Raw genomic sequence first — 17,156 nt, 5'->3', positions numbered from 1 at the left:
TGTGGGTGCATGGTGGGAGAGGGACATGGGTTACTGAACCCACTTCTTTCATAAATTAATGGCTCCAGCGTGCAGTCTAATAAATGCTGGCTTTTACTTCACAAAGCCTGATGAGAGTTCTGATGTGTTCACAATTAAGAAAATGTTTAAACAGCTCTCCCAATACTCCCTAAAGCTTTATCTAAGAGTCCCACTATATTCCTTCTTTCCCCAGGTCCCTATCCCAGCTTCTCCCCTTGGCTGGCACTGCTCCCTGTCCATTTGTCCTTCTCCTCTACCTTCTGTCCTTACCACCAGCACTGTTGGTGAACCGGCACAAGCACAGTAAATACAGCTTGCTTCAGCTTTGGGGAATAGCATCCCACTTTTTATTTTACCATCCCCTCAATCCAAGAGTTGCAGAAGTTCACATCAAACCCTGCTCCCCTCGTTGCTGTTCTCCTGACATGCTCTAAATACCAGTTAGGCAGCCCTGGCTCCAGGGAGCTGTGTGACACAGCACAGCCTACCCATGGAAAGGGTGGGATAACATTTTTATTTGCAAATCAGAAGGCTTCTCAGGGTCATGTGCAACACAGGTTTTCTGCAGCCCTCCCCAGACGCTGGCAAGGGCTCCCTGAGCTGTGTGTGGGTACAGGGATCACTGCCTGTCACGACAGCTGCTCCACCTCCCAGCAAGGAGCCCTTTGTGGGCCCCAGCCTGGGAAGGGTTCTGCACGAAGATGAGCACACAGTTCGTCCTAAATGTAGAAATCACACCTACAGGGGGGATAAATAGCTTTCTGACAAGTAGACAGAAGCTAATTGAAGACTTTCACTAAAATTGTACAGTAGCAAAAGGTAAAAGTTTAATGCTAAAGCAGCTCTAAGATAATAGGGGAGAGAGATAAGTGTTGGCTCTGCTTGTTGCATAGACTATGTTTGTTCCAAGAAAAGTTAAGCAAAAAGTCCACCTCCCAGAGAAAAATATTAATATCTGTTAACTTTTATTCCCACTGCTAATATGCATATGTGTCATCGAATTCTGGCATCATTCCTCCCTTTTAAAAATATTTAGATGATGTCTTAACTTTTCTAAATTCCTTCATGAGGGAAGAATGGATAAGATACAATGCTTCTGAGCTGTGTTACTCAGATATTCTTTTTATTATTCATTACATAAAGCTGTTGATCTAGGAAGTTGATTATTATTCTATGGGAACAGAGACACTTTGGGCAGCCAGATTGGTACCACTGGAAACAAAACAAGACCAAAGCAAAAGGAAAAATCTGTAGCAGCAAAACAAAGACAAGCTTTTGCTAGGTCAGCTCCTGTGCATTGCCTTAGGGAAAATAGATGCCTCTGTTGATTTTGCAACTTTTATTCCTCAGCTCAGGAGGAGGCATTTGGGAGGAAATTACGGATGGTTTCGCTTGGAGGGAGTTTAATTTTCAAACTGCTCTGCCCACATGAGCTTTGCACAGAAGGTCTCTCAGGGCCCCCTTTTGTTTCTCTCGTGCTTGGGAGAGTGTTCAACAAGCAGCTCCTCAGGATGGGGTGGTGAGGGATAATCAGGCAAACAAACTCACTCCTCATGTCTCAGGCTAGGAGGAGATTCCAAGCCTGAATGAACTATTCCAGTTCATTACTTGGCACTTTAATCATGAACTGCTGCCTTTGCATCCAAGATCTGGCCAGACTCAGTGAAATTAATCCTTTTTTCAACTTTATATTTGTTCGTTCCTTTTTTCCACAGCGATGGAATTTTTTTTTAAAAGAGCATTCATAATTCTCACCGCTGCTTGGTGATCAATACAGAAGTGTCAGAGAGGTGTCTGGCAAGATGTGTCTGAATCCTCCAGAGTATTTGCTGTGCTGCACTCAGAATAACACAGCAGTGCTGTGTCCTGCACATGAGAACATTCCCATTACCACAGGAGTGGAGAGAGATGCTGACGATCCCAGAGTGTCAGGAGCACATGGGCATGCACATGAAGATCTCACAGGCCCTCAGCACTGAATGTTTGCTCCTCTCTGGCAGTTTTTTGGTCTTCAAAGAGTTCTCACTGGATTCCCCACTGGTAAACTCCATTGTGCCCTGGCCAAGGTTTATCAGGCACTGCCAGATGGAAGGTTTTTAAGAAAGGTGCTCTGACTGCCTGGGAGTAGTGGGAGCTACCGTGTCCTCACTAACCTCTTGCACAGCATAACTCAGCATTACAGTCTGTGGCTGATCTAAGATCATTTATCCAAATGCTCAGCAGTCCTGAGAAACCCTTTCAAAAAGGTCTCTTCTTTTTTACATGCCACAAAACTTTCTGGCAAGGGAGGGAGATTAGTCCCTGATAAAACTGCAGAGCAATAGGACACTGCTGGAGGAGTAAGAACTGTTTGTATATATATATATTCCTTCCTCTGGATGTTTGTTGATGTTATTCACTGCTTAAATATGAATTGATGGCTTGTGTGCAGGGTTTCTTTGGGGGATCTGCCAATGCAGTAATGAAATGGGTGTTCTGCCTGGCCAGCAGCAATTACTGTCCCCTCTGCCTGCTGTCTTCACAGCCTGCAAGTCAGTCTTCATTTCTGCCAGTGGCACGGATATTGCTTGTCCAGCGTGATGGGTTTGTTCCTCTCTCTGTGACCTGTCACACAGCTGGGCAGCCCCTGGAGAGTCAGGTCTGCACAGCACTGCTTTGGGTTTCCTGCCAATTAAAAAAAAAAAAAAAAAAGAAAAAAAGAAAGAAAGAAACAAACAAAAAACACCCCACAAACAACAAAAACCTCTCAAAGACCAGGTGGCTGGAGAAGGCAGAGGGGCAGGTGGTTTTGAAATCTGCAGCTGAGCAGTTTGTGAGGCTGTGCCAGCCCCAGGGGGACCCCAGCACCTGCACACCAGGTTGGAGGCACCAGCCAGTGCAGTGGGGTGAGGGCAGCAGAAAACACAGAGTGAGGAGCTCAGAAAGCAGCCAGGCAGAGAGGATGTGAGTAGATGGGAGAGCTGTGGCACTCCAGTGGCCCCAGCAGAGCCACCAGAGTTTACAGTGTCCATGCTCCAGTCTGGCATTGTGTGCATGGTGAGCAGAGAGCTGAGCCTCAGCTCTGGGACTTGGCACAGAGTTTGATGTGTGTCCATCTCGGGGCCTTTCTGGGGTCACTGCAACCCCGAGATTGTTAAAAGTCTCTTTTCCCAGCCTGGCACTTGAAGAAAGAGTCAGGGCTCTTCATTTCTCAGTCTCAAGGTTGTTTATTGTTTCTTATCTATAAAAAATTTTCTCCTGCCCTGCTGAGGTCCGTCCAGCAGGACAGTTCCAGGCACTCTGCCTGCCCTGGGGTGGTGTTGTGTCTTTATACTAAAAACTACCTGTACAAATGTTTACAATTACTTCCCAATACCTACCACCTATGTTACACAGTGGGCTTCTACTCTAAACCAATCTGTAAGTGCCACCATCACAGCAGAAGATGTGATGAAGGAGAAAGGAGAAGAAGGAGAAAGGCTGGACACACCCAGATTCCTCCATCTTGCCTCCTGAACCCCCGTACCAAAAACCCCAAAAATCTACTTTTCCACCCCATGATAACTTCACTAATATTCTACCTAAACTGTTGAGGCTTGCTGATCTTCATCTAAGGTTGGTAATTTGCTCCACGGGTCATAATCAATCCCACAGGTGTTTTGGGCTCTGTGCCAGGGCTTCTGAGCCCCCTGGCAGGGGCCCTGGCCATCCTGCACTGCCAGAGGGATGTTCTGGGTTCTCACATATCCCCAGTTCCCAGGTGGCTCAGGAGGTCCAGCACAAGCTCTGGATAAGATTATGAAGGATCATGCAGGCCTGACTTTTATATGGTGGCAGGACTATATGATTTAGGATATGTAAGAGAAAACCATGCCAAAAGCTACACATGGGTTAGGTCAGGCAGCACAGCCTGTGGGGGGACCCTGCTGCAGAACAAAGGAGCTTCACACTGGCCAGGCCCTCTGCTGCTAAAGGAGAGGCAGCAGAGTCTTGTTCCCTCTGTGTTTCCTTCCTTTGCACGTCTCTGCCTTCAAAATGTGACTTGGACATCACAGAAGCACAATAGACATTCAGTTTTGCTCTCCACCACAGTCTGGAGAAAAATCAGTGTTACATCAGAATTAATCTAGAGCACTACAAGTGATGAGAGGCCTTCAATTTTCAGGTCTTATCAAAATATGAATTTTTGCAGAGCTTTGGATGTTGTCTCTTCAGTCATTTCAGAAACCTCCATGCAGCCACTGTCTACTCCCAGTATCAGAAAGTGTTAAAATCACTTCAGTAAAATGAGAAATCTCCTAAAAAATTCTACTGTGCCTTGAAATTATATAAACTGTGATAAATGCTGAAAAAGTTTGGTTCTTTTCCCATGACTTTTCAATTTGATGCTCTTCTCACTCCAAGTGGCCCAAGGAAGGAAGGTTTCATTCCTCAAGGTGCCTTCAGCAGGGCTGAGAGGGAAATCCAGAGGCAAAAGCTGTGCCTGAAGTGTGTCCAGCTAAGCAGACTTAGCTAATCACTGAGGTTATTCTGAAGTGCTTATCCAGATTGAATCTGGAAACTTTTATGTGGCTTTAGCACATCCCCAAAGCCTCACATTACAATGACACAAACATGACACAGTGCATCCTGTTCCTGTCTTTCTGCTTGATTGATGATTAGAAAAAAGCATCAAAGCACCGGGGCAGGTTTTGAATGTTGATTTCTCTAGGAACTTTAAGAAAAAAATTCAAAGTTTGTGGGGGAAAAAGCCCTTGGAAAAAGCCTGTTCATTGTTATTTTCCCTAAAATGCATTTTTTTGCCCATTTTATTGCAGCAAAAATGGCCACAGTGGGGGCAGCATGGGCAGACTAGAACTGGGAAGGTGGAGAAATGTTATTTTATTCACCTAGGATCTAATCCCTGTCCTGCTGCAATCAGCAGCTCTGTTGAAGTTGATTGCCTCCAAAATTAAATTTAAGCCCAGGAACTGTGGGAACGTCTGTTCCATGTCCTGGCTGGGAGGAAACAGCCAAGGGTGGCTGGACAAGGAGGGGGGCTTTGTTTTGTAATAAACACCGCCTGAAGGAGAACCAGTGGCCACCAGGGGCTCGAGGACAAGGGGGTGACACAGGGCCAGGGGCTGCTGGCCAGGCCTGTGAGAATGGATGAGGGAGAGGGGAAACCAGCATGGTTTGGTCCCCATCACTTGCTTATTCTCCATCTCATTTCTCCTCATTCATTGGTGTCATTACTGTGTTCTTTTGCCCTCCATACTAATTTGTTATTCTATTATCTGTGGAGGTGGCTTTACAACACAATTAAGGAAAAGAAATCAACATTCCCAACCTGCTTGGTTGTGCTTGCTCTGTTAACTGTCTTTTGAAAATCTGTATTTAATTAAAATGGAACATTAGGATGCTGTTTTGGAAGGTTGTAAGGCTGTTCTGTTCTCCTATCCACTGAACTGTTTATCTCTTCAGATTGCCTGCATTTGTAGCAATTTTTGATGCATTATGTTTTGGGCTTATGTCAAAATCAAAATAACAATGGATGGACATAAAGAGAAAAAAAATCCCAGATTTTCTTATTTTTCTCTGAAAAGTAGCAGGTATTTACAAACTGCAGTCTTTTTATTTTCATCAGAATAACAAAGGAAATTTCCTGTGCACAAATAACAATAAATTGACCTTTGATATTTCTTTGTCCCAGAGATTAATTTGTTCTGTTTAATTATGGGATTAGTTTTCTTTATTGTGACATTGTTATCTTTTTTCTCTTTTCAGACCTGTTCTACCTTCATGCTATGGAAATGACTGATTGAACTGATTCCCTCTGCACCAAATAAATGCTACTCCCACTCCACGGGCATTATTTGTGCTGGGAATAATTGTTGGAAATTTTTGAAAAGCCACATTCAAACCAGGACCATACCTGACTATTTGAGCACATAAAAGCAGGACCTTAAACTAATTCATGGGCATGCACTGATCTGGGGTTTTCTTTTCCTTTTTTCACTGCCAGTGAGCAGACAGCCCTGCAGTACACAAAAATATCAACTTCTGGGTCAGGGGAGGACTTCACAGTTCCTCCATTTCCTGGTGTAAACCTGGCATTGGTGCAATTTTTTCTCCTGCCCTGGGTCAGCCCAGGCTTCCTCACACCAACCCAGTGATGTCTCACAGGGTGACCCAGGGGAAATTTTCTTGAATGGGCTCAGCCAGGAGATGAGCTCTGCTCACAGCCATCCCAGCTCCCTGACAGGAGACTCTCTGCTCTTTTGTCAATCACTCATGTTTTTTATAGCCATCCTCACAGCAGATTTCATAGGAAGTTCAGGGCATCAAGCCAAGGCTATTAAATGTAAATACAGTAGTGTTTCTCTTCCACTGCTGTCTAATTGCCTTGGCCCCATGAGAAAGAAGCTGATGCGAGGGGGGACCCTCTAACAGGAAATAAACTGGGTGTAAATCTAGGCTAATAAACTTTTTCAGAGACCTCAATTCATGACATAATGCTGCAAAAGAAGGAGCTCATCCAAGAGTTAGGGGCTCAGCTAACACTTGCCCTTCCTGGAAATGAGTGTTCTGGGTTACAATCTGCTCCTGTATAGGTTTTAATTAAGAGCAACAACATCAAAGGGAAAAATCTACGTATTTACTGTTATAAATCTATAGTGGGGAGAGATTCTGGCCCCCAGTGGGGCTATTCAGTGATAAAATACACAGTGCTGGAAAGCAGGAGAGGCCCTTGCAGCTCTGCAGCACTGGGCTGCTCCTTCTGCCCAGTGAGTCCTGCTGGGGTGGGATGGAGGTGCCTGGAGAGAAGTCCTCAGCCAATCCTGCTCCCTCTGCGAAAGAGGAGCACAGAATGAATTGGATTTGCAGGGATCTTAAATCTCATTTTGTTCCAACCCCCCTGCCATGGGCAGGGGCACCTTCCACTAGAACAGGTTGCTCCAAGCCCCATCCTACCTTGACCTTGGACACCTCCAGTGCCTCAGTCGCTTGCTGAGTAACAAAGCCAAGTGAGATTTGCATCTTGAACCCCAAGAAACAAATTAATCCTGTGAATCTGAAAATATTTCTGTGCAGAGGAGTAACTACCAAAAGAAGACAGTTCTCTGAGCTCAAGTGTTCCTCACACACCTCTCTCTGTTCCACCATGGACTCAGTAGTGAGTATAAGTGAAATATTCAACCTGAGAGAGAAGAAGAGAGAAGTCTCCAATAAACAACTTAAGGGTCATTTATTTCTCTGTAAATCTAGGCTTTTAAATAATAAAAAAGTATAAATAAGTCTCTGCAGGCAACATAAAGTTACCAGCTATAAAAATAAATAAACAGCCAAGGGCATGAGGAGCCTTGCTCTCTGACATTCTGTCACTTCCTCAGTGGTGCTTGCTACTTCACCTTCAGACCTTCTTTTCCTCTTTGAATTCTGTTTGATTTTCTCTGCAAACTGTATTTGACATTTTGCATGATGGATGTACTATGAAAAAAACACTTCATTGTCTTGAGGTATTCTAGAAAGCCTGTTTCAGTTCTTTTTTAATTCATATATACATATATACATGCAGTTGCATGGTCAACAAAGGTTTGCTCTAAGTAGGTCTGAAGATCCTTAAAATTCATTAACCTTTTTCTGAGGCAAGGCTCAGGTGAATCCCCGTGCCGATTTCAATATTTTATGGCTTAGCCCCTATGTTTTTTGCTTCTGAGTTGATGTTTGCTCTTGAAATCACTGAATTGTCAGCCTGATCCTGCTAAATGAGCTGTTCACCTGAATCAAAATCGTTGGCCATCTGGCATCGTGCTTCAAGAAAGAGCCCAGGCTGGGTATGTGAGTAACAAAGCTGATCCTCCCCATGGCCTCCAGGGAGGCAGAAGAAGATGCACTGTCAGGGAGGTGGCTGGGGAAGGCTGTTATCTGCATTAGGGGTGGGCTGTGATTAGCACATCCTCCAGGTTCCCCATCTCAGGGCTCCTGCTGCTCAGAGTGACCCCAAGATAAGTTAGAAAGATAAGTTAGGAAGTCTCTTTGTCTCTTTTCCCAGCCCTGCGGGTGAAGGAGGAGTCAGAACTGTGCAGTTCTTGTCCTCAAGGTTGTTTATTGTTTCTTACCTACAAAATTCTTTCTCTGGCCTGCTGAGGTCTGTTCAGCAGGTCAGACAGAGGGACTCTGCCTGCCCCTGGGGTGGTGTTATCTTTTTATACTAAAAACTACGTGTCCATTATTTACCATAACTTCCCAATACCTATCACCTATGTTAGACAGGGAGCTTCTACTCTAAACCAATCCAAAAGTGCCAACATCACAGCAGAAGATGGAGGCCAAGAAGAAGAAGGAGAAAGGCTGGACACAGCCCAGATTCCTCCATCTTGCCTCCTGAACCCCCGTTCTAAAAACCCCAAAAAATCTATTTTTCACCCCATGACAAACTAACTATTATTCTACTTAGACTTTTGTGGCTTGCAGATCCTCATACAAGGTTGATATTTTTTTCCATGGGTCATAATGAAAATCACAGGTGTCTTGGGGTCTGTGCCAGGGTCTCTGAGCCCCCTGGCAGGAGTTTGGGCAATCCAGGACAGCCAGAGGGATGTCCTGATTTAGCAGACCCCTCTTTGGGAAAGCACCAACCTCTGGCTGCATCTCCTGGGAGGTGCTGCAGCTCCTGGGGCAGAAGGACAGAGCTGCAGGGGCTTTCCCCCCAGCAGTGACTCCAGAGCACCTGTAGGTCTGGTGTTTGCTGTGCGTTACAGTCCCTGGCATGGGCCCTGCAGACAGCAGCTCTTACCCAGCCAAGTCCTTTGCCAAATCCTTGCTTTGCTCCTGAAGGTTTTCATAATAAACACTCTTCTGAGGCCACTCTGAATTTGCTAAAGGAAAATCTTTTCATTAGAGAGCTGGGCTGAATGTCTGAGATAATAATAACTGGAGGCTATTTACAGCTAGAAGACAAGAAGGAGAGGTAGAGTCTTGTCATCTCTGGTGTGTACTCCACTGCTTCTCACCAGAACACATCTGACAGGACAAAAATTGGCATGCAAATCTATATTTTGTGTTGCAGTGCAACCAGTACATGCATTTTTCCCCACAGAAAGCTATTCTCAGTGTTCCCTTTAATACTCAGAAATGGAGGGGAAGGAGAAGTGCTTGGGAAACTCAGCCTGAGATTTCTAGTCACAAGATCCCACAACAATCTTCATCTCTTCCAGTTTGAAATTAAGGAGGCCATGCACTGGTTTATTTTTGGGCTTGTAAAAAGTTATAGGAAGTGTAGACAGACACAGAGAGAGAGGGAAAAAAAAAGATAAAGCTGAGAGAATACCTGTACTTGTTCATAAAGAAACAGTCCCAAAAATTCAGCATAAATCTACAAAATGTTTACACCGTTAAATGCCTGCTACATTAAGACCTGTTGTAGTTACTCCCTCCAGCATTACCTGTTTGATATAATGAGTTAATAAAGCTGCACATGGCCATCCATCACAGGGGTTATACTGGTTTGAATGAGCACTTTGAATCCAACTCACAAACCACAGACATCAAAGACAGCCATGCAGAAAGCAAGTGCAGAAATGGCCTCTCATTCTTCCCCCTTTGGCTCATGGTAAATGAATCTCACTGCATCCAATCTGATGAAAACCTGTGTCCCTGGAGCCACTCCTAAAACATGTCAGAAGCATCTATCTCCTTGCTCATCTGAAATTCTGTATCCATAAAAGAGTCAGCATCTCATTCAGATAAACCAGCCTGAGCACTCCGCTTCCTCTTCTTGTTCCCTATTTATTTTTCAGGTAACGAGTAGGAGCACAGAAAATCTTGCTTTAACAGAGTCTTCTGAGACAGCTGCTGAAACAGAGCTGAAATATTCAGATTGTGTTTCTGGGGGTTTCTTTTCTTTGCTGCTGTGGTTTTCTTCATGTCTCCCTCCACTCATTTCCTCACTGTCTGTGCCCTCTTGCCTGAGTCCACTGCCACAGGTTACTTGGCTGGAGCAAAACTCCAGCAACAGAAAAAGGGAGAGCCAGCAGGGAGAGACTCCAAATGCTGCTATGAATTTTCTCCTTTCATCTGCACAAAAACTCAGGTGCAGCAGCCTCCTGGCTGGCCTGGCAGTTGCATATAGGAGGCTAAAGAATCCCTCTGCCTGTGCTGGGTTAACTGTGGGATTTGTTGTTCACTTGCTCACAGGGAGGGATGTTTGCCTGCATGACTGCTGTTCCCTGTGGCTGCAGGCTGGATGTGCAGAGACAGCAAGGTGTGGAGGGGGTGAGGGGCAGAGTGCCCACCTGCACACCCACTGCTGAGCAGAGCTGCAGGAAGGAGCTGGAGCTGAGTCCTGCTCCTGTCACAGCTCCTGCTGGAGGGAAGCACGTGGTGCTCCAGGCCAGAGAGAGCTGCAGCACCCCAGGTTCACTGTTCTGGGCAAAACAGACCTCTTGATTGCATCTCACAGAATTTCACAGGTAAAATTTAGCTCTGTGCTGTCCCTTGGATGCTACCATGAATGAAAGAGAGGACTTTGCTCCCTGTCCAACACCTTGGAGGTGCATCCCCCATCCTGTTGCACAAAATTCAAGGGAATCTGCGGTGTTAAGGGCTCCCTCCCTTTTCTTCTTCCAATTATTTCTCTGAAAGAGACAAATTTTGTCCCAAAGAGGTGACTTCCAGCAGCAGTCATGCAAAGGACACTTGACTAGGTGTAAAGCATGCTGCACAGAAACACTTCAGAATGCTTTAATAAAGAAGAACCACAGTGAGATGTATTTCACTTGGTGAAAAGAAATAATACATGCAGCGACTTTTGAGTGGGTTTGTGGCTTTGTCTGATAAGGGCACTGCTGCTGATAATGCCCTCCTGATGCTACTTAGCTGTAAGAAGCCAGTATAAGGTTGATCAGGACAAAGAGAAGATCCAGCTGTTGTAGAGAAAATTGCAGCATCTCCTTTTCCCTTCAGTTATTAAATAGTCCATAATGGTGAGTGGATGTCAAGAGCCAAGAAGTGAAAATATTGTTGATGTGTTATGTTGTTTTACCCAGGAACAGTTGGCAGATTCTTCTAATTTTGGTGGTGGGGTTTTTTTGTTGTTATAATTTTTGGGTTTTTGGGTTTTTTTCAGTGTGTGTTTGGTTTTTGTTTTTGTTTTATTTTGTCTGAGTAAATTGTGGCTTCATGGAGAAACGAAGGGGATCTGTTCCTACATATTGTGTCTTGTCATGCCATGCTGTGTACTGGACACATGGAGAGCTTCCCTAAATTAATTCTTTTTCATACTGCTTGTCACCACTCTGATTGGCTGGTGACAGTGCATCCCAAATTTCCTCCACTAAATGTCCAAACTGAAGAAGAGAAGGCTCCAAGAACTTATAGCACCCTTCCAGTACTTTTAAGAGCTACAGGAGAGCTGTAGAGGGACTTCTGACATGGACATGTAGTGATAGGACATGGGAGAATGGCTTTAAAGTGAAGGAGGGTTGATGTAGGAGGATATGAAAAAGACAATTTTTGCTGTGTTTTGCTGTGAGGATGGTAAAATACTGGCCCAGGGTGCCCAGAGTGGAGGTGGATGCCCCATCCCAGGGAACATTCCAGGTCAGGTGGGACAGGACTCTGAGCAAGCAGGCCAAGTTGCAGATGTGCTGCAAACAGCAGGGGCATTGGAGCTGATGGTCTTTAACAAGTTCCTTCCAGTCCAAAGTATTCTCTGATTCTATGGCATCTCCTTGATGGAAATGAGCAGTGCACGTGCCCCCTGTCTGGGGTCTCTGGTCCCTGGGGTCTCACAGAAGGGGGTCACAGTGTCACAGTGCCACCACATGTCCTTGGGCAGTCCCAGCAGGGGCTGAGGTCACGTTTGTGTGGAGCTCTAGAGGGAGGAACAGCATTTGTTCCCAAAGTTGTACCAACAGCTCAGGTCCTGAGCAGGCTGTGACTGTAACCTGGCTGTGTCACAAAACCCTGGGCAGGGAAAAACACAGCCATTACACCCTGCAATGTGACAGCTTCATTATTTGGATGTAGCAGGCAATAACAGCAATAAGAACCCACGGGACCTTAAAACTGGAATGGCACTGAACTACTGGTGATCCTATGGAGAACATCTGGGGGCACAGGGGGTCTCTGCTCTGAGAGGGAAAATGAAAAACTGGAGGGAGTATTCATAATTCCTTGGCCTGCACAGATCTGCCTTTTAGTGCTGTTCCCTATGCAGCAAGGATTTGGGAAGCTCTGCTACATCCCTGTAGTGTCTGCACTTTCTTTTCCCAGTGCCATCTGCTACACTGATTTGTTAAAAAGGAAAATCAAATCTCTAATCCACTGCTGCTGTGTGAATAGAATCCCACTCAGGACATTAGCTCTGTCTTGTCAAGGAACACAATGTGCCATTAAAACAAAAAGATGCCTCCAGCTTTGGGACAAAGGAGCAATGAAAATCGAATGCCACCCACTTGTGCCATGAGTGCTCTAAGCCAGGGGACGGGGCCAGAGGAGTGGATGGAATTGAAGTGTCACCCTCCAGTGTGTGCCAGGCTAGGAGAGGATACAGTCATACAAAAGCAATACTTTAAAACCTCCTTTATTTAATTCCAAATCATCTTCTTCTTTTTTCTTTTATTCTTTTTTTTTTTTTTCCCAGGCACAAGCAGTTCTGCAGTAGCTCAGAAGACAGAAATCCTAACCTGCCCCTTCCTGTGAATCTCCTGGGCACCTCTTTGCAACAGGGCTGTGTGTGTTTGCAAGGGCATTTATTTGTCCTATCTTCACAACTAATCACCCCCTCTCCTCCCCAGTTCTGCCATGCCCACAGACAGGGTAAATAAAACAACACTGGATAAAATCAGAATTCCCGGCTGTTGAGGTACTTAAAGGTCTTCCCAAAGCCTGATCTCTCAGAGCCCAGTGAAATGCTAAGATCCCCAGTGTATTTCTCTCACAAATTTCCAGCACCAGTGGCATTAGATGTGCCCATGGAAATCATTATGTTGGGAACGTTTGGGTGGGAAGACATTGAATACTTGCACTGGGACTATGATGAATAATAACACACAGTTTCCTCCAGTGGCTTGAGGGCTTTCTCTTGTTTCCTTCTGAGGGAGCTTTGTTGGCCTTGCAGCTGCTGGGTGGCAGATGCTGATTTAGTGGGGCAAGGCCCCCCCGTGCCCTCCCGACTGCCGTGCCATACACATTTCCCTTTAAATCCATGGCTGCTTATGCGTCATGGATGATGCCCACGAGTTTGCTGGCAGCCCTGCCTGCAGATGCAGCAATTAATCATCAAGTGACAGGGTGGCAGTGCCCCTCATTGACTTGGGGGTGATTAAGAAGGGCTTGCTTTCTCCCTGCTGACAAAGGACAGCGCTGAGCTGAGCAGGGCTGCTCGCCGGGGAAGCGCTGCTCCGGAACCACTGCAAAGCTCTGCCTTTCCAGCAACATTTCCCATGCAGAAATGGCACAAAGTGCTTTGCAAACCAGCAAGCTGGGAATGTGCAAACTCCACTATTCTGCAGCTTTCCCATTCACCAACCCCTTGAGGCATTCCAGCCTGTTGTGTGGCTATGAGACACCAAGCCACTGGAGAAGTTGCCTGGTACAGCAGAGGATTTTTCTAGAGGAAGAGCCTTTACAGTTCTGGAACTGAGTATTTGCAGCTCCCCAAGGTGTTAAAAATACAGTTGCCACTATTGAGTTTTGGTATTTCTATGTGCTAATCTAGTGCTGGGGGTGAAGGAGAACAGGAAACCATTTTGCGTGGCACGCATTTAAAATGAGCTCCTGAACGCCTGAGTTTGGGCAGATCTCCCACCCAGCTAAATGAGAGATTTTTCTGGATAAGAATCTTGGCATTTGGCTATAAGCTGCTATTAAGAAGTGGAACGGTTTTCAGTCATGAATATTCATGTGGCTATATTGAAATGTGTATACTATCAGTGCACAACTTTGCAAATGCTTGATTCCAGTTTGTACTGGGGAAATGAGGCAGCTGGTCATTAGTTCACCTCCCAGCAGGGACTCACACAAAGCAGTGGCTGTGTCAGCCTACCTGTGCCAGCTGCTGTTATTCCTCTTCTATTTCACATAGGAAAGAAGCATTTCTCATCCTCTCATAGTCACTTTCCTCCACCTGCTTGCATGGGAAATGGTTTTTATCATTTTCTGCTTAAAACTCATGGCATATTTATTATTAATATTCTTATTATTACTCAATTGGGTATAAAGAAAAGCAATTAGAAAGACTTCACTGGAACAATTAAATACAATAATAGTGGAGCAATTAACCTGCAGATTAGGCATATGGTGGAGAGCTCTGTTCGTTATTTGCCCTCCCTTTACCTTCTGTTGTGGATGGGGGCTCTTTGAGGTCACCTATGGGACTGAGAACTGCCTGAGTTCTCTTGGAGGAGGGAGAGGCTGGAACTGGGCTGTCAGGACTCATGGACCTCTTCTGCTGTTCCAGCTCTTTGCCAGGCTATCCCTCCTTTGGTTGTTGCTAAATCAAAACCATTTATTGCCCTAATCGAGTCTGGTACCACACAGACCAGTGGAGTGGAGAGAAATTAAAAAGCAAGGGAGTCCTGTGGCATGGCAGAGAGGGCTCAGGAACCTCCAGCTGCCCAGCCCAGAATTTGGCATCAGCCACAAAGCCACAACAGGGGCATTCTCACAGCTATTCTCTTTCAGGCAGCCAGATGTAAAATTACAGAGTCAAGGGTCTTCACCCAGTCAGCAACCATGGAAAGGATATGTGCAAGGATTTGTGGTTTTGGACAACTTGGAAATGGTCTTATTTAGTTAGTTTTAACCTCTTGCCTGAGGAATCCATTTGAGCTTTTTCTTTAACCTTCGCCTATTTTCTCTTTTCCAGAGTCATTCTCCAGAGTCATGACATTGCTTTTCAGTCTGAAGCATTGCTTGAAAATGAAACTTCTGAATGTTCTTATTGAACAACAGCAAAATTCAACACTTTGTGTTTCTGTGTTTGTCAAGTGAAATTATTTAAAGTTTTGATCCAACGTTGCTAAGACAGTCCAAAGGCTCCAGATGGATTTAGAGAATATGAGATGAGTTGGGAACCGCTTCAGCTTTGTTCAGTCCTGCTGAGCATCAAGGTCCTGTCTCCAGACTGCACAGCCAAGGAAGGGAGAGGCTGGGAATGAGAAACAAGAGCCAGGTTTCCATTTCCCAGACTGTCACTCTTGGGGATACCAGACTGCTCTTTAGGGAGAGCATCCAGCTTGAAAGGAACCAAGTGAAACAAGGAGAGAGGCCACACGTGAGCTTGAGTGTAGTGGAGTGAAAAGAAAAAAATAGATAAATGTTTTTGGGAAGTTGTCATGATTATTATAGGATGAAGAAGATGTCAGTCCAATTTATTAATAGTCTGATTATCTAATGAATTGAGCAGCTGTCTGTGTTTGCCCTCAGAATGTAGAGATTTTTATAAGGACAAAGAGTCCACTTCCATCCAAACTGTTTAACTTGAACTGGTTGAACTGGTTTTCTAAAAGGGAGAATAAAAACACAGGCTAAACCCAAAACCAAACCCAAAAATCATAGAAGCAAACAGCATTTGAAACTGCTTGCTTTCAGTTCTAGTAGAGCTTGAGGTATTTCAGAGTGAATTTTTTCACAAGCTGCTTTCCTGCTGTGGAATGTGAGCTGCAGGCTGGAGATAGCACTTCTTAAAAAGGGGAACCAGCTCCTGCTGTATTTAAACAGTGGCAGGTGACTGTGATGGTGTTTAAAAAGAAGGCCCTGTATCTACATTCTGATTCAGCAAGTACATATCTCACAACTTCAAGGCAGGCAGAGAAGCCAGATGGAATTTTGGTGGGGGTTTGTTTGTTTACTTCCTTGCTTTCATTTTGATAATGAAAATTCAGACTTTTAAAAATGAAGCAAATGCACGTTTGTTTATTCCTCTGCAAATCATTCATTTTAGTAAGACATGTTACCCTTATTCCAATCTGCTAGAGCCTCTTGCCTACCAAAAAAGCCTTTCTTATCTTATGACAACAGTTTTGGACTCAGCAGATTTTCCTCATCCAGGTGTGGGGATAACCCCAAAGCTTTTCACTGCTCTAAGTTTGCTGCTGGCTGTGAGACCGTGGGTTATACTCTGCAGCATCTGACCCCTGGAAAGTCCTGTGAGTTCTCTTCTGTATCTCTTTATGGTTTTTCTTTGTAGAGAATTGCTTTTCTCTTTGCTGCCCCAATTCCTTCTTCTTGTACCCTCCTGCCTGTGCCCCTTTCTCTTCCTTTCCCCAAAAATGCCTGGTGCTGCCTGCATGGTCTGTAGCCAGCACCTCAGAAAGGAAAAACAAACTCCTCTGGTTGTACCCAAGAATGGCATGAGCAGGGAGAATAACAAGAGACCACTTCTCACACATGTTGTCTCAAAAGGTTTTCCCCATGGGAGTTCCACTCAGTCTCTCAAATCAACTACGTGTTGTAAAAAACCACCAGTCCCATCCTCAGCTGCTATGCCCGGGAGCAGCTGAACAAATGGCCTTGTATTAGTAAAAGAAAAATTTTGGTAAATGTGGATGAAAATCCTCAATCTTTTCTTAGTCACCATCTGGAGAAAATTTGTCATTTTCAAGTTTTCTGACTGGCTTCTAAAGACAGTAGGTGACCTTCAATTTTGTCCTTCAGAGATATCTAGAAGAGATTCATGAAAATATAAACTCCAGCAAATCCTTTTGCTTTCAATTAATCTTTAAAAGTGCTTTCAGCTGATATGAATTAGACCAATTCCTCAAGCAAAATAACAAAATCTAGTCAAAGTCTATTAACCCCATTGGCAGTGCCATACTTCCAGTAGAGTTTCCTAAAATACAAATCCCCCACCTTGTTTAGTTTGTTGATGTTTTTTCTTTTTAAATAAGTTCACAAAACATCAGAAGATTACATTTGATTCAGAGTGTTTCAGTGTTTTGCATCTTAATCTCATCTAATTTCTCAGACAGTGGGTTCTCAGCGACACTTGAGAAAATGTGACCTTTGAATTTTCTGTTGTGACGTTTTTAATCAGTCAGCTGGGGAAGCCTTAAAGGCAAAGTTATCTCAGGTGTTTTTTAGCAGGGCCCTCCTACCGACTGGAAGTTATCAGCATCTTCCAACTGATATGCCATAGTTTTGAAAATGTTCCTTCTGAAGCAATTGCA

Source organism: Molothrus ater, chromosome 15, assembly GCF_012460135.2.
Source record: "Molothrus ater isolate BHLD 08-10-18 breed brown headed cowbird chromosome 15, BPBGC_Mater_1.1, whole genome shotgun sequence".
Lineage (NCBI taxonomy): Eukaryota > Metazoa > Chordata > Aves > Passeriformes > Icteridae > Molothrus > Molothrus ater.
Note: the sequence above shows the minus strand (reverse complement) of the source record.